General features: G+C 40.2%; 1 protein-coding gene across 2 annotated transcripts in view; it reads right to left on the bottom strand.

Annotated features, from left to right (window-relative positions):
- Nucleotides 1-25,340, bottom strand: part of PRLR (prolactin receptor) — a 161,770-nt gene that overhangs the window by 39,521 nt on the left and 96,909 nt on the right. The window contains exons 1-2 of one of the 2 annotated variants that reach the window (XM_047877535.1): nucleotides 19,639-19,715; nucleotides 2,837-2,898 (exon numbers count right to left, since the gene is read on the bottom strand). The gene's annotated coding sequence lies outside the window, so the exon portion shown is untranslated. Of the gene's footprint in view, nucleotides 1-2,836; nucleotides 2,899-19,638; nucleotides 19,716-25,340 lie in introns of those variants that run through there. The other variant, XM_047877544.1, reaches the window with a different exon arrangement.

Raw genomic sequence — 25,340 nt, 5'->3', positions numbered from 1 at the left:
ACACAACTGGTAATTTTAGGCTTCTTCTCCAGAACCTCCTTTCCAGAACTCCCCATTGCCAGTAACAGCCTCAGGCTAGAGGAGTATGTGGCTATTGAGCATTTGAAATGTAGCCAGTGTGACTGAGGAACTGAGTTTTAAAAGTTATTTTCAAAGAATTTACATGTAAATGGCTGCATGTGGCTAATGGCTAGTGTACTGGACACAGTGGGGCTGGATTCAATACCTCCATCACTGCAATCAGGTCAGAGTTGTGCAGATGGGAGCTTGGGAAAAGGCTGGATGTGGGAGAGATGGAATGGGGAGAGCCCAGAGGATGCCAAGCTCTTGCAAAAGAACCTGGCATGCCAGTCAGAGTGACGTTCTGTTCCACCCTTGGGAGGAGGTTGCTAGGGAGAGCTTGTTAGGGAGTGATCACATTGGGACAAGACTGAAGGGTTAATAATTAAGGTAAAGAGACCAAAAACCAGATTAAAGGCCACAAAATGGACTGTGGCACTTTTGGTGGAATCCTGGCCAGGAACTGCAATCTCTCTTTTAGAGAGATTTTTCTCCCTGGATTCCTTTAAGAACATTGCTTTCTGGATGTTCTTCTCACCCTGAAACTGAGCCATATTTCTGCTTTTCTTGGACAACCGTGCAACTGTTCTTAGATCCTTGCCTGTGTTTTCACAGATACTCATGGGTAGCAGAGGTAGCCTTTCAAACCAAACACTCAGTGGGATAAATGATGGAGGATAAAGAGAGGTGGGTGTGGGGGACAGAGAACAGCCAGGGAAAAAAGAGGCATGCTTGGAGATGAGCAGGAAGACTGTATTCCAATACTTGTACTTCGGGATTTATTCTTGGGGCCTTGGTTCACCATGTGGTACCATGGGTAAATCTGTGGCCACAGCCTCACTTGCTCTACACTCTTTGAGGAATGGAAAAAGGGATTTCCCATCAAACCACTGCCAAGAATGGGTTTCTACTTGTTGAAAAATATCAAACTTTATGAAATCACTGGAGATCACTAAGTCTTTAGTGCAGTAATGTGGTCTATAAAATAAAAAATAGCAGCCAAATCCCCCTGGTGCTTTGCAACACAGTTAAGGCTACACAGTGCTTTTTCTGGATCTCTTTGCCCTCATGAATGGAAGGGCTACTCACATTATTCAGCGCTACCCTGTTCTCCTTTGCTTGTGTTTCACTCAAACAAATCCTATGAGGCATTTGGCATCAAGGGGCAGAAACCCAGAAAGTAGAAACACATAGAGGCTGGTTTTCTGGCTAGGTTGATTCACCAGCTGCAATGTTGTCACATACTCCCGGGCAGGGTACATTATGGCATAGGGTCCTGTTGTGCCACAGCATTCATTCTGACAACTCATGGCGGTCCTTCTGCAAGTCTTTGTTAATTTTATTCCAGATACTATGAATTTAAGTCCATTTGTATGAAAAGCAGAAGTTCTTGCTGGGCTGAGGTAACTTACAGTGGTGGTTCTCCATGGGGCAGACTGTGCTTCCCCCTGCCCCTACCCAGGGGACATTTGGTAATGTCTAGAAGTGTTATTTTATTATCATCACTAGGGGGGACATTTTGTCCTCCCTGGAACCTTAGGGAATATCTGGGGACATTGTTGATTGTTACAAGCAGGGTGGGGGTGGTGTCCTAGTGGCATCTAGAGGTTAGGGATGCTGCTGAGATCTCAGGGATGAGCAGAACAGCCTCCATGACAAAGAATTATCTGGCCCAGAATTTCAACAGTGCTCAAGTTGAGAACTTCTGGCCCAAATTGAAAGCTCAGGCTTGGCTTTTGACAGTGAAGTGCCATATGACCTTCAAAGGGCTATCACTTTATCAATGTTGGAAAACTAGTAAATATCCTGAGGTGGTCTCAGGAAATCCTAGGACAATTTTGGCCACAAGTTTCTTCTACCAATGGCCCAGTCAGTTTCACATCTTCAAGAGTCTTTAACTTCCTCTGAAAGACAAGAGTGAATTCTCAGGGTTACACAGTCACGTTGGTCTCAGTGGGTCTAGATCCCATTTTACTGTAGTAGATACAGAGGCAAGCCATATGGCTTGGTTTCTCCATATGTAAAATGGAGTCTTAATACTTCATATGATGGATTTGTCAGCTGGGCCTGGTATCCTAAGGAGATGGAATAAGGGCATGGTATTTGAATTGGGATGAAGAGGGAAAATGTGAGTTAAATACTTCTACCTGATTCCGATGCCAAAATGGCAATAGGATATTGTAGGTGGGGAGAGGCAACCAGTAGCTTGTGAGATCCAAGCCAGCAGATTGTGCCTGGGACTCAGGGGACCATTGGGCCATGAAATGATTTCCCTTGCTAATGGTAGATGGAGAAGATCCAGGGCCTGGCGCATATGAGTCTTTCCATGAGGTCTGTCATTGAGGTGGGAGGGAGGAGACATGCAGCAGTGACAGTATTAGGGGGCTAAGAGGGGCACAGAAAGCTATGGCAAGAATTTATGTAGAGCTGCTTGGGAAAACAAGAATAATATTTCTTTTTCCTGATTTTCAAAGTAACACAGTTATTGTTGAAAATCTCTCAAGTACAGAAAACAGAAGAAGAAAATAAAAATCTCTCATAAAAGATATGAGATTTTTGGTATATACCTTTAGAAAAAGAGAAGGTTTCTCTGAGCAGGACAGGCTCAGAAGATTAAAGGGTCTTTGAGAACAGCAGCATGAGACCATGTAGATGATGACTGTTTTGGAATTATTTGCTCTGTGAGCCAAGATACGTGAGTCCCTGCCCTGGTTGAAATGGACAGCAGGACCGATGGGTGATGTGACAGAAGGACACGTGATCAAGTTCCCCTTACCTTCACGGTTCATGTGGAAACCTTCCTTAGTTTTCACCTCCATGAATAGAAGAGTTCTTTAGCTGAAAGAGAAAATGACTCATCTTAGTTTGAGGATGACAGAAGAGGAGACATCATTTCTGACTCAATCTATGGCCCCAGCTTGACCACCATCACTGCACTTCAGTGACAGGCAGAGGACAGCCCTAGTTTTTTGCAATGCGTTTTTTGACAACTTTATTATGAAGTAATTTGAAACGTACAGAAAAGTTGCAAAAATCATAAAAAAGTAAAAGCCCATAAACCTTTCACTCAGATACCCTAACAGTTAAATATTTTACCACATTTAACTTATTCTTTTGTCTCCGCATACACAAATTATTACTTTTTCTGAATCACTTGAGAATAAGTTGCAGTCATGAGGCCCCTTTTTAAAAAGTTTTTTTTTTAATTTTTTTTCAACGTTTTTTATTTTATTTTTGGGACAGAGAGAGACAGAGCATGAACGGGGGAGGGGCAGAGAGAGAGGGAGACACAGAATCGGAAACAGGCTCCAGGCTCCGAGCCATCAGCCCAGAGCCTGACGCGGGGCTCGAACTCCCGGACCGCGAGATCGTGACCTGGCTGAAGTCGGACGCTTAACCCACTGTGCCACCCAGGCGCCCCTAAAAAGCTTTTAAGTTATTTGTTTCTTTTGAGAGAGAAAGAGAGAGAGCAGGGCAGAGAGAGAGAGAGAGAGAGAGAGAGAGAGAGAGAGAGAATCCCAAGCAGGCTCTGCACCATCAGTGCAGAGCCCAACGTGGGGCTCAAATTCGTGAACTGTGAGATCATCACCTGAGCTGAATGCAATCAAGAGTGAGATGCTTGACCAAGTGAGCCAGCCAGGCACCTCAGTCATGGTGCCGCTTAACCCCTAAATATGTCAGTGTGTTTTCCCAAGAATAAGGGTATTCTCTTACCTTAACAGTGTAATGATTAAAATCAGAAAATTGACACTGATACAGCACCACTATCTAATCTTTAGGTGTTACTCAAACTTTGACAGGCATCCTAATTGGGATAGGTTTTATGAAATTTGGTCCTAGAGACCTTGAGTAAAATTTATTCACAAGTCCCATCACAGCCATGGCTGACTTTGGGCATTTGGCCACTCCAACATGAAGCTCAGGTTTGATTCTATCTCATGGAACACAGGAGCACTGGCAGAAGAATGCTTTTCAAAGTGTGACTAACTTTTGGTGAGGACAAAGTTGATCATTGGGCTGTCAGGTATGGGCTTGTCCCACTTAGACTATGCCCATCACGGATCACGGTTCCCACCTTGCTCCTTCCAATATATCTGGCCCTGGGTTTTATATAGGACATTTTAAACTCTGGAAACTGGCCTCAGTCTGTACAACTGCTAGTTGTACCACTGTGAGAACAAAAACGATTTCAGGACTTGGATACAAAATTGGCCCATATGTGTCTGCACTTAACTTTTTAAAATTTGCTTTGGTGTGTGGACAGCAATTCCTAATTTAGTGCCCGACCCTGTCTTGCACGTTCCTTGATAAAATAGTCTAGCTAGAGTAGCAGACCAAATAATGCCTTCAAATAATTTTTATGTCTTCAAAATTCAGAACCCTTAGGAATATCCTTCGAGGAATTAAGTGCTGAATACTCTCCATGCTCAGGTGATGGAGGAGGACATGACAAGCAGGCCACTGAGGATCTCTCTCACACACACCCCACTATCTCAACATTACTGATACTACCAAAATGAATGGAGAGCCCAGACATCTTTGCAATAGAAGGCTATGATGTGACGAAGGCCACTTGAACATCAAACAGCCAGCCCCAAGGCACTTGATAATGAGGTGTCTGGTGAATCCAGAGTCTGTAACACAAATGTCTGGGGCAGCTTTCTCGAAAGCCACCAATTTCTCTCCATGTAGTACAGTGATGCTGAATTTTTCTTTTCCTTTTTTTTTTTAAGATTTTATTTTTAAGTAATCTTTATAACAAATGTGGGGTTTGAACTTACAACCTTAATATCAAGAGTTTCATGCTGTACCAACTGAGCCAGTCAGGCACCCCTGGTTTTCATTTATAAAACTCTGAACATTCTAGAATGCATTTAAAATTCTGAGAATAATTTCAGGACTTACTGCCCTCTTTTTGATAATGTCCTAGGTCTGTTCAGAAGGATCCAGACTCTTTTTACACTCTTGCAGGAAGCCCTAAGTGGTCAGCTGAGGCTAGGGAAGGTGCAGAGGGAGTGGAGCACAGGACAAAGGCTCCATTGGGGGTAGAAAATCTGGAATGCCAAGCAGTACCAGTGATAGTTCTGAGGCAAGAGGCCATAAAGGAGATCACTGTCTTCCCACTCATTTTGCAGTTCAACAAACATTAATTGAACAACAGACCTTGGGCTCACTTCATTCATTCATCTGTTTACGCATTCAGCATTTATTAAGCACCTGGCACATCATTTAGCTTTTGTCATTCTCTGCGCCAACTTCTGCATATACTCAGTCTTGCTCTGTGCCCTATGGGGGCACACCCTATGGGGGGTGACTTGCGTGGCTGTCTTGCCCTTTAGCTTCAGGTTGGGCTCCATCCATGGCAGCAGAGGGTGGGGGAAGAGCACATCAGGGAAATATTTCCCTCCCTCCCCACCTTCCTCGTAGCTTAGTTCTGGTAGTGGTTGTGTCTCTACCACCACAGCTCCAGTTGGGCAGCCCTTCTTCCATGGCTCCAGCTTCCACGAGTCCCAACAAAATCCCTCCCTCCCCATTCACCTTTATGGAGAAAGGGTGGTGACAAATTCCCTTGTTAGTTCTCTCAACCCTGCCCACAGGTATGTCAATGGTCTCTTTATTATATTTTCTTAAAAAATCCTAGCTTGAGTAGAACATCTTCTTCTTGTCTGACCCTGACCAATACAGCCCTTTAATATACGCTAAATTGTTTTCTGATTTCTCTGGACAGGCTGGAAAGATGGAAAGTTTTGTGCATAGTTTCTAACACTATGCTACACCACTGCAAGGTGGGGATGCATAACTTAACAGAAGCTCCTGGGGAAAATAATCTCAGAAATGGAGTCCTTTATACTCTAGTATTCTGTGTCAGTCAAAAGCCAACCTAATCTCTGGCCACATAATTAGAAGTACAGTGTCCAGGACAAGGGAGGTGATACTGAGCCTTCATTCTGCCTTCATTAGCTCCCACCCGGAGATCTAGGCACAGTTCTAGGCTTCCCACTTTAAGTGAAGACATATTAATTGTTTCAAGGTCTGCCATATACAGCAGAGATCAAAGAGGCCATAAGTTCTCTATTGCAACTAGTCTGTTATTGTGCAAAAGCAGCCACAGACAACAGATAAACCAATAGGCTTGGCTGTATTCCAACAAACTTTATTTACAAAAACAAACAAGTAGCTGGATTTGCCTGTAGGCCTTACTTAGCTAACCTCTGATGTATAAAGGAAAAAAAAAAAAACTTTCTGGGTGTGTCCAGAAGGCAGAAGTTGGATCAATGTATAGAAATTCCAGAAAGGCAGGTTTTTTTTTTAAGATTTAAAAAATTTTAAAAATGTTTATTTATTTTTGAGAGACACAGAACGCAAGTGGGGGTGGGGCAGCGTGAGAGGTAGATACAGAATCTGAAGCAGGCTCCAGGCTCCAAGAGGTCAGCACAGAGCGCAACGTGGGACTCAAAAATCACAAATGGCGAGATTATTACCTGAGCCAAAGTCAGAATGCTTAACCGACTGAGCCACTCAGGTGCCCCAGAGAAAGGCAGATTTGTGGTAAATTTCAAGGAAAATCTTTCCAATGGTGACTACCATTTCCAAGTAGAGTGATATGTTTCATGAGGCAGTGGGTTGCTCATTGTAAGGTTTTAAACAAAAGGTTAAGTGTTAGAGAATAATTTTCTGCAAAGCACAAAAAGTCAGTCAGATGATGTGGGAGGCAACAGTCTCTCATATTTTTATTTACGTAGCATAGTACAGCACACATAGGGGGTCTTCCAGATTTTATGTTCCTAGAGGAAAGAGACTATGTCATATCCATCCTTGCATCTTGCCCACTCCTGAAATCCTAGTATAATGTTTTAAACATGGTAGGTGTGACTGATACATGTTTTGTCAATGTGGCTCTATAAGTAAAATCTTGCTGACAGATTAATGAAACTAATTTGTCTTCTGTACAGCCATAACTACTAGTCATTAAGTTAGTTCAATTATCTCTAATAAGCTTCAACATTTGCGGATTTTCACTGAAAAGAATAGATGTAACAGTCAACATTTATCTAGTTCTGAAAATATGGCAGCTACTGTGCTAAGAATTTTAAAACTTTTTAAAATGTTTATTTATTTTTTGAGAGAGAGAGAGAGAAAGAGAGAGAGAGAGAGAGAGAGAGAGAGAGAGAGGAGGAGGGGCAGAGAGAGAGAGGGAGATACAGAATCCGAAGCAGGCTCCAGGCTCCGAGCTGTCAGCACAGAGCCCGTTGTGGGGCTCGAATTCACGAACTTCGAGATCATGACCTGAGCCGACGTCAGACACTTAACTGACTGAGCCACCCAGGCGCCCCTGTGCTAAGAATTTTAATAGGCATTCTCCCTCTCTCTCTCTCTCTTTTTAATTTTTGAGTAAACTCCATACTGTTTTCCAGAGTGGCTGCACCAGTTTACATTCCCATCGACAGTGCAAAAGTGTTCCCCTTTCTCTGCATTCTTGCCAACAGGTGTGAGGTGGTATCTCATTGCGGTTTTGATTTGTGTTGCTCTGATAATGAGTGATGTTGAGCATCTTTTCATCTGTCTGTTAACTATCTGGATGTCTTCTTTGGAAAAGTGTCTATTCATATCTTCTGCCCATTGCTTCACCGGATTATTTTTTGGGGGGATGTTGAGTTTTTGACAAGTTCTTTACAAATTTTGGATACTGACCTTTTATCCAATAGGTCATTTACAAATATCTTCTACCTTATGACCCAGAATTGCACTACAAAGGATATAAAAATGCTGATTTGAAGGGACACATGCACCCCAATGTTTATAGCAGCATTATAAAAAATAGCTAAATTATGAAAAGAGCCCAAATGCCCACTGACTGATGAATGGGTAAAGAAGATTAAATAATAATGAAATATTATTCAGCAATCAAAAAAATAAAATCTTGCCATTTGCAACAATGTGGATGGAACTAGAGTGTATTATGCTAAGTGAAATAAGTCAGTTAGAGAAAGATAAATATCATATTTCCCTCATATGTGTAATTTAAGATACACAACAGATGAGGGCGCCTGGGTGGCTTGGTCGGTTAAGTGTCTGACTCTTGGTTTCTGCTCAGGTCATGATCTCGTGGCTCTGCCCTGGCAGGGTTGAGCCTGCTTGGGATTCTCTTTCTCTCCCTCTCTCTGCCCCTCCCCCACTCATACTATCTCTGTCTCTCTCAAAATAAATAAATAAATTAAACAACAACAACAACAACAACAACAGATGAACATAAGGGAAGGGAAGGAAAAATGAGATACAAACAGGGAGGCAGGCAAACCATAATAGATTCTTAAGTACAGAGAAAAACTGAGGGTTGCTGGAGGGGAGGTGGGTAGGGGCTGGGCTAAACCGGTGATGGGCATTGATGAGGACACTTGTTGGGATGAGCACTGGGTGTCATATGGAAGTGATGAATCACTAAATTCTGGGTTCTATTCCTGAAACCAATACTACACAGTATGTTAACTAACTTGAATTTAAATAAATAAATTAAAAAAGTAATAGGCATTCTCTTATTTAATTCTCCCCCCAAACCTATGAGGTAGGTAACATTACCATCCCCATTTTATTGATGAAGAAATTGAAATTCAGAGAAGCCTCATAGCCGGAAAGTGGCATCACCAAACTTGAACAGGAATTTCTTTGATGCCCAAGGCTGTGATCCAACCAAAACTTCACTCTGCTTTTCATTCATTCACTCATTCATTCATCCATTTATTATTCAACAAACATTGATTGGTTGCCTGCTATTTGTCAAGCACAGTGTTTTGGGTTCTGAAGATAGAGCTGTGAATATAAACAGATCAAGTCCATGCTCTGAAGCAACTGACATTCTGGCTGGGATTTAGCAGGAGTAGATAGACTATTAAATAAGAAGATATTAAGTGGTAATGTATCAGAAGGCACAGAAGTTAAAAAGATAATAAATAAGTCTCATCCGCACCAGAACTTCAGGGATAATGCTAATTGGTGACTTTACCAAAGCTCTTTCTTGTTTACTGCCATTACCCCAAGTTTAGACTTTAGTCTTGATGAATTGTCAGATACACTCAGATTAAGAAGGAAGCTTCAAGAATTGTGGCAACTGAGGGGCGCCTGGGTGGCTCAGTCAGTTGAGTGTCCAACTTCGGCTCAGGTCATGATCTCACAGCTCCTGAGTTTGAGTCCTGCGTTGGGCTCTGTGCTGACAGCTCGGAGCCTGGAGCCTGCTTTGGAAACTGTGTCTCCCTCTCTCTCTGCCCCTAACCCATTTGCATTCTGTCTCTCTCAAAAAGAAATAAACATGAAAAAAATTTTAAAGAATTCTGGCAACTGATACAGATCATGTATGGCAGTGTGTATACATGTGTGTGATAGGTGTATGAAGCCTTCAAAGGGAAAATAACCCAATAAAGCACACAAGAATCATTCTTCAAGGGCAAGTCAAATTTGAGCACTATTAAAATGGGAGACCAGAGGCAACATATGGAAAGGAATGGAAAGAGCTCGTTCAGTTAACCCAAAAGTAAAGAAGAAAAATAATCCAGTTAAAAAATGGGCAATAAACATTTTCCTAAAGAAGACATACAGATGGACAACAGACACATGAAAAGGTGCTCAATACCATGCATCATCAGGGAAATACAAAACTACAATGAGATATCAACTCACACCTGTCAGAATGGCTAAAATCAACAACAGAAGAAACAACAGAGGTTGGCAAGGATGCAGAGAAAGGGGAACCCTCTTGCACTGTTGGTGGGAATGCAAACGGGTGCAGCCACTGTGGAAAACAGTATGGAGGTTCCTCAAAAAGTTAAAAATAGAACTACCCTATAATCCAGCGATTGCCCTACTAGGGATTTTCTCAAAGAATACAAAAATACCAATTTGAACGGATACATGTACCCAAAGTTTATAGCAGCATTATCAACATTGGCCAAATCATGGAAGGAGCCCAAATGTCCATCAACGGATGAATGGCTAAAGAAGATTACAATGGAATATTAGTCAGCCATAAAAAGAATGAAATCTTGCCTTGTGCAACAATGTGGTTGGAGCTAGAGAGTGTTATGCTAAGTGAAAGAAGTCAGTCAGAGAAAGACACATATCATATGATTTAAAAAAAACAAAAGCACTTAAGCAACAAAACAAACCACAAAGGGGGAGAAAAAAGAGAGGAAGATCAAGAAATAGACTATTAACTATAGAGAACAAACTGAGGGTTGCTGGAGGGGAGGTGGATGAGCGGATTTGCTAAATAGGTGATGGGTATTAAGGAGGGTACTTGTGATGAGTGCTGGGTGTTGTATGTAAGTTGTATGTATGAATCATTCAATTCTGCACCTGAAACTAATATTACACTGTATGTTAACTGACTAGAATTTATATACGAACATGGAAAAAAATAAGGAATAAAGATACCTCTGTTTCTCTTTTCTGAAACACAGAAATATGAAGAGCTTATATCCACCTGCCAGCCCCAAGTATTAAAAATCAATATTTATAACCAATGCTTCAATAGAGAGAGTGTCTGACCTGTATATAAGGCAGAGGCAGACACACTAATTTGGGTCAAGGGAGAGGGCCTTGTTTAGGGGGAACAGAGCTGCCAGAATGCCTGGAGTACAGGGAACCAAGGGAAATTCCAAAACCATGATGGAGATGGAGATTGAAGGAGAGGGAGTAAGAACGCTAAGGGTCAAATAAGGTAAAGCCAAATACCTTGTCAGGTCCAACAGGCAAGTCCTGACTGGGAATGGGGGACAGAGCCCAAAGGTCAGGGGCTAAGTACACACAAGTTCAGAGAAAGAAAGTGTGTCTTTTTGGATGTCAACAGCCAGGGGCACGTGTGGATGGCCTAGTTAAAGGTACAAGGTAGGAATCAACAGGGAGTAGTAATACAAAGTATTACTCTGGCAGTTGCAGAATTCCTTTGGTTCATAGATTGCAAGGTGATTTTCAGATTAGTGAGTGTTGATGGCATCAGCATAAGTCTTTTTAGAAAAATGGTTAGAAACAGAGAACACAAATAATTAGTGAGCATTTACTGATTGCCAGACGCTGCTTTTCAGGACTTGCATGTGTGGTCCCATTTAATCTTCACAGGTCCGTGTTAAGCACAAAGCTCCTTAACAGAGACCTAATTAAAAAATGATTGAAAATAGGGTAGGTCTATTTTTAATTTTTTGAGGAACCTCCACACTGTTTTCCAGAGTGGCTGCACCAATTTGCATTCCCACCAACAGTGCAAGAGGGTTCCTGTTTCTCCACATCCTCGCCAGCATCTGTAGTCTCCTGATTTGTTCATTTTGGCCACTCTGACTGGCATGAGGTGATATCTGAGTGTGGTTTTGATTTGTATTTCCCTGATGAGGAGCGATGTTGAGCATCTTTTCATGTGCCTGTTGGCCATCTGGATGTCTTCTTTAGAGAAGTGTCTATTCATGTTTTCTGCCCATTTCTTCACTGGATAAAGAAATTGTGGTTTATATACACAATGGAGTACTACATGGCAATGAGAAAGAATGAAATATGGCCCTTTGTAGCAACATGGATGGAACTGGAGAGTGTTATGCTAAGTGAAATAAGCCATATAGAGAAAGACAGATACCATATGGTTTCACTCTTATGTGGATCCTGAGAAACTTAACAGAAGGGGAGGGGAAGGGAAGAGGAAAAAAAAAGAGGTTAGAGTGGGAGAGAGCCAAAGCATAAGAGACTCTTAAAAACTGAGAACAAACTGAGGGTTGATGGGGGGTGGGAGGGGGGGGTGGGAGGGAGGGGAGGGTAGGTGATGGATATTGAGGAGGGCACCTTTTGGGATGAGCACTGGGTGTTGTATGGAAACCAATTTGACAATAAACGTCATATATTGAAAAAAATTTAAAAAAAGATTGAAAATAGAAGTGACATTTGGAGGAAAACTATAAAATGTCATCATCGTGAATAATTACTGTCATTCCTTCAACCATTTACTCATATATTTCTTCAGCCATTAGTCACTGAGCACCTAACATGTGTGGGGGTACTATTTAGGGTCTCTGTGTGGATGATTCTTATGGATTTTCATTGTTCAACAGAGAGGCCGTAGAAGAAGCAAAGAATTGTGAGTTGGAAAATCCGGCTTTCATTGCTAGCTCTGCCTCTAACTAGTGCTGTGGTCCTTGAACATGTCACTTTTCCCCTCTGTTTAATGTTCTAGTGTAAAACAAGAAGCCAGGACTACATGATGGTTGAGGTCTTTTAGAATTTAACATTAAAGTATTTCGTAGCTTTTATAGTATGTTGCAATCTATAATGAATATCCACGTATATCCTATCATTATACCCCCATCTCCATCCAGTAAATAGTAATATTTACTTTAAAGCTTTAGAGGTGGAAATTTGTCAGGGCTTGAACCAAGTTTCTCTTGTCTTTCCCCTGGAACCCTTTGCCTTCTCTCTGAGTTCATGCTTCATTTCCAGAAGAATTATAAGGGGATCAGAGGAAAAGAAAGAGATGCAGAAGACAAGGAGAAGTTGGAAGTAAAAAGGAAGATGTGTCAATTCTCAGGGGCTTTGTGTGTTGTCTCGGAAATCATTTAGGGTTGCTATGATCACTGAGAAAATATATCCAAAGTCACAAGGAGAGAAATCTTCTAGTTGGAGGAAATTACATGGGAACAGATTTGAGTTCAATAAAAGCCCACTTGCCCATTACTGGGAGAACAATAAATGAGTCATGTTAGAAGGAAGAAGGCCTGGGCTTGAAAGGAAAAATAATTGTCTAATGATTATTGTGTCCCAAGCATGAAGTGAGATATCTGGTAGGAGACAAACTCTTTAAGCAGAGACTACATGAAACCCTAGAGGGGTTACTGACGAGGAGCAGGACAGAAAGAACAGTTAAGAGGGCTTATTTCAACTCTGAAATGCTATGATTCTTAGGCTCTAGGCTTGCAATTTAAGCTATAGTCTATAAATCCCTAAATCCAGAATTTAGATACTCCTGAAATCATCTGCTAGGAAAACTCAAGGCCCTTTTGTAGCTACTGATATTCAGGCCAAATTCCTCAAATTCATTTCTTTCCAAGAAGTTCCTTGTATGGATCCTTGGCAGAATATCCACCCTGACCTCCTGGTCTTGGCATTTCTGACCTCTCATTCTTGCCAAATATCCAGGATGGGAACTTCTCCGGAGGCCAGAGTTGAAGCCAAAGTTGGACCAACATACTGAAACTCTAGTCCTAACCATCAGTAGATTAACAGGGAGACCCTTGCATTTGTCCACTGCCCTTGTTTTCTAAAGTGTCTTCTACCTGCTAGCTTTACCAGAAGCATATAGGTCAACTGGCATTCTCTGAGGGTAATAACTTTAACAAGAGAAAGGATGTAGAAGTGCTTCATAATAGTGAAACGCTGTGAAAGTTTAGAAGTTTTATGAGTGTTACAACCTGCTCAAGGTCACAGTTTGGCAAAGCCATATCTAAAGCACATTACTTCAAATCCTTTTGAGAGTGAGTATAAAGTAAATAAAGTGTATTACTGATAATTTAAAAAGAACCAAAGTCCAGGTCTTCTTGATTGACTACCAGGGAAAGGTAGAGTTTACAGTTGGATTTTACAAGCACGACAATACCAAATTGGGATCACTGAAAAGTAGAGTAATTGTTCCAGTCCAGTGAACAGTCATGGCATAAATGTGACTCTGCACAAATTGGCCAACGGTCATTGTGACTGGGGCAACCATAGGTTGGATGCAGGGATGAGGCAGCCACTAGTAGTGGACCTGAATGAAATGGCTTTCTGTTTATTGTAGTTCAGAGACCGCAGTACAAATCCATCTTCCGAAAGAAGCTTATAGCATCTACAAGCCAGGGTTATACTCCTAATTAAAATGACAATAAAAAACAACTTACAACTGATGGAAAGACTTTATCCAGAATTCTCAAGGAATTGGTTTAAAAAAATAATCCCCAATTGATCGCAATATTAAGAACATTTAAAAAAATGTTACCTCTCTCCTGATCTCTAAATCCCCATGAGGGGGCTTATGAAAAGGTTCTTTATGCATTTGAAGCCATTAATACTATAAATGGGGAAAGAAAATACTTTTTAAATTAAAATAGCAGATTGTTATGATTTTGGTAATATGAATTGAGAACACCTTTTTACCTGCAAATACAAGAGAATAAATATTTCCTGATTTTAGTATCCAAGGTTTAGGATTATTTAGGATTAGTAGCTAAAATTGTTTCTACTTTATACTGTATAATCAGGGAGATTGTTTAGAGAGGAATGTTAGGAGAAAATCTGTATTAGCTTTCCTGTGACTTCAGCCAGTTGGGGACCATCAAAATGATATTTGTCTCTGGCCCTGGAACTGTTTTCTCCTTCAATCTTGAGGCAGTGTAGCTAATAACCCTTGTGGAGTAGCAAATAATTAGCATGTGTCAATGCTGACACCTCTGTTTTTCAATCTGGTTGTTTGTTTGACTGTCAGATGTTGCTTTTTTTAGGGGTAGTTGAACTTGGCAGAATCATAAGCTGTGCTTGTGTTTACTCTTTTGCTCCCAAGACTAATTTTACAGTGTTGTTTGGGTGGGGGGGGCAGTGAGTGGTGATGGTAATGAGAACATCTGAAAACATTAATTTGAGAACTGAAATGTCAACATGGGCACAAGGGACTAATTCCCTAGCTGATGGGAATCTTTAGCTTGAGGGTGTCATGTGCAGTTTCTTTTAGTCCCATAAACCAGGGGGCCTGGCTCCCCAGACTGAGGAGAACATAGCATCTAGTTGGATGATTTGCTTTACTTTGAGGTTCCTTAGATCCTATATTTGTTCCAACAGCTTCATCTCGGGCTCTTCTGTTTTTTTTTTCCTCATGGGTTTTGGTGACATTTTCCAAAGTAGCCCTATTGTATCATTCATTTTTATTAAAGCAAATTTGTGTGCACTATTATGGTTATGTCCTAGCATACAGCATATTGGCTAGCATGATACATTGCATACAGGTGGTATTGTCCAATGATATGCACAAAATTTTAAACCAGACTTAAAGAGATATAAACATGACGTATGCCACCTTCTAGCCATGTCACCTTCAGGAAGACGTAAGTTCCTTGAATCTCAATTTCTTCATCTGTTAAGTGGGAATACTGTTAGCTACCTCTTTAGATTATTGTGGAGATTCAATGCACAGTATCTAGAAAATAGCAAGTAATTAATACATGCTAATGATATTAATGGTTAACATTGTTTGCACATTTGTTATGTGCCAGGAATTAGGGAAATTCTCAAAGAAACTGGAGGAAATAAGAAATTAAGAACTACTATTATCTTCACTTTGCTGATGGGAACAAGACAGGTTAAGTACTTTCTCAGAATCCAAAAGATAGGAAATGTTCATGCCAGAATTCCAGAGCCCACAGTCTGGCCACTACTCCACATGTAAGAGGACTGGACAGCAAGGGTTTTGCCACCTTGGGTAAGAACTACCTGAATATGGATCCTAGGGCAACACCTAAGACCTGAGGAACCCTCTTTGCTCCTTACCCCTTCTCTTTTCCACGCCTCCTCATTCATACCTAAGCCAGTAGCAGGGAAAGAGAGAGAAGGACACAACAGGCAGGTGAGGGCATCCAACAGACCCCTGGCAGGCTGCTCTGGAGATCGACCTCACATTCAGCTGTGAGATTGTTGACTGAACACATACGGCAGGTGCTGTATTCTGTGTTCACATAATTAGCAAGATTTCATACCTTCCAAAGTTATTTTATTAGAAGGGAGGGGTGAATACTTTAAAATATATATCGACTCTATTAATATACTGAAAAACACAACTAGAAATACCATGATCTTATTATACTATTATCATTAGGTTGTCCTGCAAACATCCACTGTCCACAAACTTAAATACAAATCACTTTTGCTATCAATAATAAATTCTCTTAAATCCAAGACCTGAAGTTCAGGAACTGTTTTATGAACTCATACCTGCAGGTAAAAAGGTGTTCAACTTAGATCACAGAGATCATGGCACTTTGCTCTTTGAAATGAAATACATAGTATGTTGTCCATCAATTGATGAACGGGTACATAAAATGTAGTATGTCCTAATCATGGAATATTATTTGGCAATACAAAGGGAATGAAGTAATGATATATTATGCTGCAACATGGACAAAGCTCAAAAACATTATCTGAGGGGAAAGAAGCCAGTCACAAAAGACCTCATATAGTATGATTCCATTTATACCAATTGTCCAGAAAAGACAAGTCTACAGAGACACAAAGTAGATTCATGGTTGCTCGGGGCTGGGGGCAGGGGAGAAAGGGGAATGGGAATTTGCTGCTAATATGTACTAAGTCCTTTTTTGAGGCGATGAAATGCTTTCAAAGTAAAATTTGAAAATGGTTGCAGAACTCTGTAAATATTCTAGAAACCACTGAGGTGTATACTTGAAACAGGTGTACTTTATGGTATATAAATTATATCACATAAAGCAGTTCAAAAGAAATGTCAGTGTGTTATTTCCCCTACTTACTTACAAAAATGATAATAGATATTCTTTTATGTTCAGCAGCCCTCATGATTAGCAATACTCATTTTGGATAAACAGTGATGAACATGAAAGTATTTACTTCCCCTCTACCCCTCTCCACCTCCACAATGCCTTAATAATTAATCTTGTCCTCACCTGTAACCTGTCTGTCAAGTATTTGCTGGGAAATCAGAGTTCCAGAGATAATTGGTCCTCCATCTATTAAGTACAACTTTTAGGCCAAACCTTCGAATCTGCCTCCATCTCTGGCCCCTATCCTGTGTTCTCTTTCTTTTTCTTCCAAAACCTCACTGCCAAAGATTCAGTCTTCCAAATCAGAGCTGACCCAAAGCAAAGCCTCTGAAGCTCCAGATTGCAAAGGGAACCAGAGCTATTGTTAATGAATACAAAGTACTATAGATAAAAACTGAAGGAGAAAAGAAAAGATGGTGGCATACCCTCTCCTTTCTGGACGATGGTGGTGGAAATGCAGGCAGCTTTAATTTCAAGAGCGGGCACCACAGCAGGAGTTAGACCAGAACAGGGATGCCAGTTGAGAGAACTCAAAAATTATGGTTGGCATTCAGGCACTGAGGGAAAAGTGTTTTCATCTTGAGTGTCCTGGATTTGCTCCACATGCTGTACAGTCAACTAGGTCAATGGGAAAATTGTGTCCCTTGGATAGAAATTCCAATCCAGTTTTTAGATATTGGGAGTCTTGTTTTCCACTCAGCTTTTCTGCATGCCTAACAGAGCTGCACGGAGATGAGCCACCATGGAGCTGTGCCACTCTGACAGAGCCCCAACTCTGCATTCTGTGTCTCTGGTCCAACAAGGTCAGGGAGGATTTATACAAAAGTCAAGGTATCAACCATGGTGAATGTGGAGTTGGGGCTTAATGGGTTTTAAGATAAGTTGGGGTTAACTGGTTTTCAGGAAGCCCTAAAATATCTAAAGATTCCAGTACCTTGGCTATATCCACTCCTTCATTGAGAGATCACTATATCATATAAGTCTTGATCACTTTATGCAAGGTTAATGTTTTCTTCCCACTCTGACACCTGTTTCCTCTTTCCTTTTGTTCCTTCCTCTTCCTTTACCTTCCATCCTCTGCCAGTAGCAGAGTAGTTTACCTCCTTTTCACTTGCACAGAAGGCAGGTAATGTGCCAAGCAGTGGGGTGAGAGTGGGTACAATGATTGGATTCTGCAAATATACTTTCCCTGTTCCCTCATCTCCCAGAGACCTGATCCTCACCAAGAAAGACAGACAGACAGACAGACACACACACACACACACACACACACACACAGAGAGAGAGAGAGAGAGAGAGAGAGAGAGAGAGAGAGAGATTTCCTGTGGCACCAGGAAATCTGCCCAGAATCTAAAGAAGCCCAGTGACTCCAGTGACTTACTCTGGGCACCTGCAACCAAACGAAGTTTGGATGCTCGCCTCAGAATGCAGAGGGCAAAGGCAAAGCTTGCTAGATTTACTAAAGGTGCTTGGTAGGGTTTATTCGTTGATCTGAATGAACATCCTCAATGACAAGCCTGTGCAACTCAAAAGAAGCCCTACCTGTTTGATGATTACCCCTTGGCAAGCTGACTCTGCAGGCAGATTAGCATTTGCCTTGCGATATACAAGGCCTCGACTGCCCCCCCCGACCCCATCTCAAAAACAGAACCCCAATAATTGGATAACTTGCTTGTTAATGATGGTTGTATTTGTTTCCTTTGGCTTATTTGGTTTACAGCTCATGTGCAAAGAACCAAAATGGCCAGATTCAAAGCAGCTGTGGTTTCAGCAAAGCAGAATGAATGAGCCAGGAGAAGGGGAGGAACTGAGAGGGGTGAGGGCCAATGCAGCAGGACAAGCTGGAGGGGGTGAGCCATGAATCCTTCCAATTGCAAGCTTGAGTTTACCATGCCATCACTGCATTAGCAGCACCTGAGTTCACCTGGGTTCCATGGAACATGTCACACAGGATGGAACGTGTGTTTCTGAAGGAGCTGGCACTGGCCATGGAGCTTGGGCTGTTCTCTCAATCCTTCTTGTCAAAAATCACTTTCCAGACAGAAGTGGGATTAGTGCTAAAACTGTGTAAAGTCAGGAGCCTAGCCACAACAGAGGGCACAGATGGAAACCTTCTCACAATATCATTTGTTTGGATGATATTGTGAGTTGAATTGCATTCCCCTAAAAGAGATGGTTAAGTCTCCCAGTACTTAGGAATGTGACCTCATTTGGAAATAGGGTCATTGGAGATATATTAGTAAAGATGAGGCCATACTGGTAATGATGGGCCCTTAACCAACTATGACTGCTATTTTTCTAAGAAGTAGGGAAGAGACATAATGTACACATGTAACAACAGAGGCAGAGACCGGAGTGATGTAGCCTTCAAGCCAACGAATGCCACGGATTGTGGCCACCACCAGAAGCTAGCAAGAGGCAAGGAAAAATTCTACCAGAGTCTGAGAGGGAATGTGCCCCTGTGGAAACCTTGATTATAGACTTCTAGCCTCTAGAACTGTAAGAAAATAAATGTTGTTTTAAGTTATCCAGCTTTGGCACTTCGTTATGGAAACTCTAAGAAACTAACACAGATGGTTTGTGCCTGAGTGGGCTGGTGTGTTTATATAAACATCTTTTCTGTGATAAATTCGTACTTTTATGAATCAATTTAAAACTTGCTAGTATTTTTAATTAGTGAAAATAGTTAGAAAGTGTGGGATGTGGTCAGCCTAATATGGGCATAGCACAGTCCCATTCTAGTATGGCATCTGGTCCTCCGGTGGGAAAGTTGCTACTGTCCTAAAAGGAGCCAGTGATGGCGTTCTGAGTTCACTGCTATGAAATCTTGTTAATTTCTATGAAAGGAGAGATCTAACCACTGGAAGGAGGTTTAAGAATGATTAAGGAGACTTGGATATTGGACAGATGCAAAAACCGCACAGGCAAATGGGGGCCAAAAGCATATGTATACTATTGGTACTTCCCCAGCAGGAGTGGAAGGAGGTACAGGAGAGAGGTAGTCCTAGAACCTCACCCTTCAATCTTCCTTCTGGCTTTGATGTTGCCACACACATTAGTATGTGTTCCCAGCAAAGTCACTAAAACCTCTAAGGGCTTCCATTTCCTTCAGGGGAAATTGCTTTCTTCATTTATCAACCTATCCATATAACACAGAGAAAGAAAAAGGTAAATTAACTCAACCTCCACACCCCAAATTTTTAGAAAAGCTTTGTGTAGTCTCTAAAGCTTTTAGTCCCTTGGTTCTATGTCCAGAATACTCAAGACCATCAACATCTGCATACTCCAGGATCTTGACTCCTTTTTCTACAATATAGGCTCCATATACAGAAAGGCTGCCAACCCAAAAGTTATGTTGTGAGATCTGAATATATTACTGGATACATTGTTTTATTTTCTTATTTCTTAAAAAAGCAAATCCCTGACATCACGCTACTTTATCCCTACCTATTTCAGTCTATACATCTAGCAATTGTGACTCTATTCTTACATAACTATAGTATTATTTTCAGATCTAATATAATTAATAATTATTATTTGGTATCATCTCATCTGGATCTGGTTGTATTTTTGCAATTCAAAACAGGACAGAAATTAATGAATTAGTCTGTAAATTCTTCAGTTGGAAAGAAACTCAGATAAGCAACTGCTATTAATACCCAGTCAAGACAGAAGGCTACATGTCCTGTTTTCACATACCATAGACTGTTAGTACATAACAAAGGACTCGGGTGATCACTCACCTCAACTTTTTACTTGACAGATGGGAAGACTGAAGCCCTGAAAAGTCATGTAACATGAATAGTTATATGGCAAGTTAGAGGCCAAGGTAGGATTGTGACCCAATCCTCTGATCCCCATGCTATAGCAGACTGTCTCTTTAGGAATGGAGATGCCACAGGCTTTCTTAGTAAGCAAATCTATTATTTAATTCTGGTTATTGTCTCTGCTCACTAAACTCCCAATTAACTGCATTTTAATCTTGTTTCTTCTGTGGCAATAAAGACCAACTAGACTGAATTTTCTTTCTACTACTCTGTCACGCTTTTGGGGACTATCATTAAGTTGTGTGTGAGGCTCTTCCTGTGGGTCTGAGCAGCCGTAAGTCAGATCCCTTGCTCACAGCGCTTGTTTTCTCTCCTTAAAGGCTGTGCACCAGCAAATGAGGACCTCTGGACTACCAAAGCACAAGTTCGACAGAAGGACAAAAAGGTCTTGTTCCAATGAGCTCATGCTCTCGCTTTTGCCAAATAATTAGGAGAATTCACCATCAAAATAGAATGTGCTCAGAACCAGGCCCTATAGTCTTTTAAATGATGTTTATGGAAAAAACAAAACTCTATACATATGAAGATGGAAACGAAACCAGGAAGCCGAGATAGAGCTGGGATTGGATGGGCTCTTGAAATGTTCACTGAGATGGTTAGGTGTTGCTTGAGGGGTCCTGATGGGTACTTTCTCCTTGGATTATCACACAAAGATCCGGTGCCATGGAGAGTTTATTGCTCTCTACAGACTCTGGAGAACAAGGTGGTGAATAAGTTAGAAGACTGCCAGGGTCCAAAGTTGCGTCTGGGTAAATTAAAACAGCAAATTGCAAAGTTTGAAGATTCAACTAATTCAACCAAAAGTCCATGGATAAATACATTATTTTGACTACAGGATACCAAAATACTAGTCTGACTACTGTTTTCTCTAAAGCAGGCACCCTTGTGATTGCCCCCTGGCAATAAATTACCGCACAACGTCAGTTAACTGGGGCTTAATTTGATTAACTGAAAAAAAAAAGTGCTTTCTGTCACATTCCACTTCTTGATGAAAAGTGAAGTGGCAATACAGCAGCAAGCCAGTATCAGGACTTTATTAATACAATCTCTAAGGCAGTGGTTCCTAAAATCTGTCTCATATCTGAATCACCAGGAAACCTTAAAACATGCGGATTCCTGGCTCCCCTGACACCAAGCATTCTGATTTAATGGGGCTACCACCGGAACATTAGAATTCTAATGTGGAGCAAAGTTTAAGAACCATTGTTCTAAGGTATTTCTTGAGGTTGAGATGATGCGTCCCAGTCACCCAAACCATGTACATAACCTTGGGTCAAGGAACATTTTTTTTTCCCTTTGAATCTACTGATCCAAAGAAGAACAATCTATTTAAGGCTAAAGAAAACTATAATTTAATGTGGTGTAGGGTTTTGTGCTATTTTTCCTTAAGAGTTCTATTCTGTTGCTTTCAAAATTAAGAATCTGAAAACAAATACTTGTTTACTATTTGGTCAGAAAAACAAATGAATTCTATCCTTGGGAAATCAGCTAAGGAAAAGCAAAAGGAAGGAGAGAGGGACAGGATGAGAAGCACAGAGGGGAAATCAAATCTCAGAGCTGCTTACTGTCTGGGTCCCTCGACTTCCTTAGCACACTCAGCATTTCTGGCTATCTTGTCCCACAAGTCTTCTGTCAAAGTTTTTGGGTGGACTGGCTTCTGGTGAGAAAGAAAGGGAATAAAGGCAGAAGATAAGAAAGAGCATGCGACCAGTCCCATCCACTTGGCCTCCTGTTTGCACCTTAAGGCCCATTTGGAGGCACTAGCACAGAGGTCTAGGACTTTTAAAAGTCCAGCAAGAAAGCCATTGTTTTACACACTTCTGTCTTTCCAGTGGTTCGTGTATTTTAAACCAATCTCCTTCACAGATACAGTTATCTGATTCATCGATACATCTGTGTGCACATGATGAGAAGCTATTCTCTGACTTCAAAGAAATGTACACTCCTTAAATAACAAGGCAAGACAAGAAAAGAAACATGGAAGCAATTACTGAATTGTATCAGCTCTTTTATTGGAAGGACATATTCCTTTTTAGTGGAGCCAACCAGTAGGAAACATTTTGAAATATTAAAGTGTTAAAATATTAAAATGTTTAATCCCATCTTATGAATGAAAATAGCCATTTACACACACACACACACACACACACACACACAGACACAGACACACATTTAAAGAGTACAATCTGAAAAAAAATGTTGAAATTTAGTGGTCTAATTTGGGCTGGGTTAGGTCCAAACCTCTGGCTGGAGGTTCAGGACTTATTTGAAACTGTTCTGACAAAAATCATAAGGGTTTTGTAGCTAAAAGCTAAACATTTAAAAGATATTATAGTATTTCCAGTTTTGCAAGATGAAAAGAGTTCTGAAGATTGGTTGCACTTCTTTGTGAATGCATTACTGAACTGTGTGCACTTCAAAATGGTTAAGATAGTAAGGTTATGCTTTGTGCATTTTAGCACAATTAAAAAGGGAGGAAATATCATGGTAACCACAACATTCTCATTGAATAGATGGACAGCTTATTTATTTAGTAACTTGTTTACTTTTAATTGCTTATTTAGTAACTTGTTTGCTTTTGGGGGGGGGTGGGAAATGGAAGGAGAACTGGGAATTTATGGAAAATAAGATATACTTTAAAATTGATGTATAGTTTGGTTTCATTAGGCATAAGTCAATGAAATTCAAAAATTATCAATGAGAGAAATATCTGGGTAGAGAATCAAAAGGAAGAGTAGCTATATACTTATATCCTATTTTCAAAGACTTAAAGTCCTCATTTTGGGTTAGCATATACAACATGGTACCCAGTCAGAAACAATTGTATGGTTCAGAACAGGTTCCTAGATCATTCAGAAATTCTTAAAAGTACACTGATACTGTTAAAGATTACTTTATTTAGACATATTTGAGAAGCTATCAATTGGGTTTTTTTGCTACCATTATTTTATTTGCTGCTGAGAAAAAAATCTGTTAATTAATTAATAATATGCCAAATATTCAAAGGTGTACCCCAGTTTCAAAGGTAATAAAATGTATTGAAAAGTTCATAGAATTGAATATATATGGTATAAAGAAGATAACCCATCATACTTTATTAATAAATTTAGCTAGCTAGGAACCTAAAAAATAGACATTTCCCTTGAGGGCCAGGTGTAGGTACATACCTCAAATGTTAAAAGGAGCCAAAGCAACAGGTTAAAGTAATGAAAAAAAGCCCCCATTACATTCTAACCTTTGTTATGCCATAGAATAATCTGCACTTGAGAGAAGTTTTAATGGAGATGATAACTCAAAGATAGGTCTTGCCAAAGCCAATTAGGGAATCAGATATTACACACATATATTTTTTTCTTGATAGCCTATTAATTTTCCAAATAGTTTTGGATATACTTGTATTGCATTTCAAGAAATACATAGAATGGAAAACAAACTGGAGAATTAGAACTAGTGAAAAAGTAGTAGAAACTGAAACATCTTTTAAAAATGAGTAGAGAAGACCATGGGGGAAGGGAAGGGGAAAAAATAGTTACAAACAGAGAGGGAGGGAGGCAAACCATAAGAGACCCTTAAATACAGAGAACAAACTGAGGGTTGATGGGTGAGGTGGGGGAAGGGAGAAAAAGGGTGATGGGCATTGAGGAGGGCACTTGTTGGGATGAGCACTGGGTGTTGTATGTAAGTGATAAACCATAGGAATCTACCCCAAAAACCAAGAGCACACTTTACCCACTTTAGCCAATGTGACAATAAATTATATTTAAAAAAATAGATAAACATTAAGAAATTTTTAAATAAAAAATAAAAATATGAGACATAGTAGAATGTTGTTGTCTAAATATAATAAATGTGCAATTTCATATGATTTTTTCACTCTAATGTCTCTTTATGGTAATTTAATTTTGAAAAACGGTATTATCTCTAATTAACAAAGCAAATTTAAACTGATTTAAAAATAAAAATGGATGATATTAATACTCAAAAAATAAAATGAAAATGAGTAGAGAAAATAAAAGCCCTTGAAAAAATGTAATTGGTGAAAATAAAACCATGAACATTACAAATAGAACTTTTTTTAAAGAATACGAATTGAGACGTGCATTTTTGAGTTAATGTCAAGTTTATAAGAAAATGAAATGAAGCAAAATTCTCCATCCCCAACTCTGAGCATTATGGTTACTCAAGATTTGAGCAAAATAGAAATAATACACTATTAGGTTTATTAGAGGCTGAAAGAACCAGTTGTAACTCATTAAAAGACTGACTCTCTTTGATCTTTAACACGGTGGAGGTGACTCCTTTTTAATTCTATTCAACCTAATGAATGAGGAGAAAGGTCTTCTAAACCTCTATTATGCCTGTAGCTTTTCACTTTGGGCAGAACTGCTTTTTCTTTTTTTCTTTTTTAAGTCTATAATAATACTTTTGAATAGTCGTAAGAGATTTGAATAACCCTTAAAGCCCATATCAATCTGCCAGTTTATGGTCAATTGTACTAAATTGGCATTTAGGATTATGTAGTCACCATTCTTGGGGGTCATCCATTCCTGGGGAAATGTAATGGTAATAACTTGAACATTTCTTTGCCTGGTCGTCTCATTTTTGGATTATAATATGAATAATTCAACTCCTTTCAACAAAAGTGAATGCTTACCTAGGTAAATGTTGCTTTCCTGGGGAAAATAAAAAATATATGCAAAGTATAGTCCTGTTAGGGATGGACTTAGGCTTTATTACATGGGGAAGGAGGGGAAGCCAACTGTGCAATGACTGTAACTCCAAGAAGAAAAATAGGAGGGTTGCTATTTAGCTAGCATGTACTGCTATGGCATGCTGGCCAGAATCTGTTCTGATTGGTCAGTGGTTATACCAGACCTGTTTAACAATATTT

The sequence above is a fragment of the Prionailurus viverrinus genome, chromosome A1 (assembly GCF_022837055.1).
Source record: "Prionailurus viverrinus isolate Anna chromosome A1, UM_Priviv_1.0, whole genome shotgun sequence".
NCBI lineage: Eukaryota > Metazoa > Chordata > Mammalia > Carnivora > Felidae > Prionailurus > Prionailurus viverrinus.
This window is presented reverse-complemented; position numbering and strand designations above follow the sequence as displayed.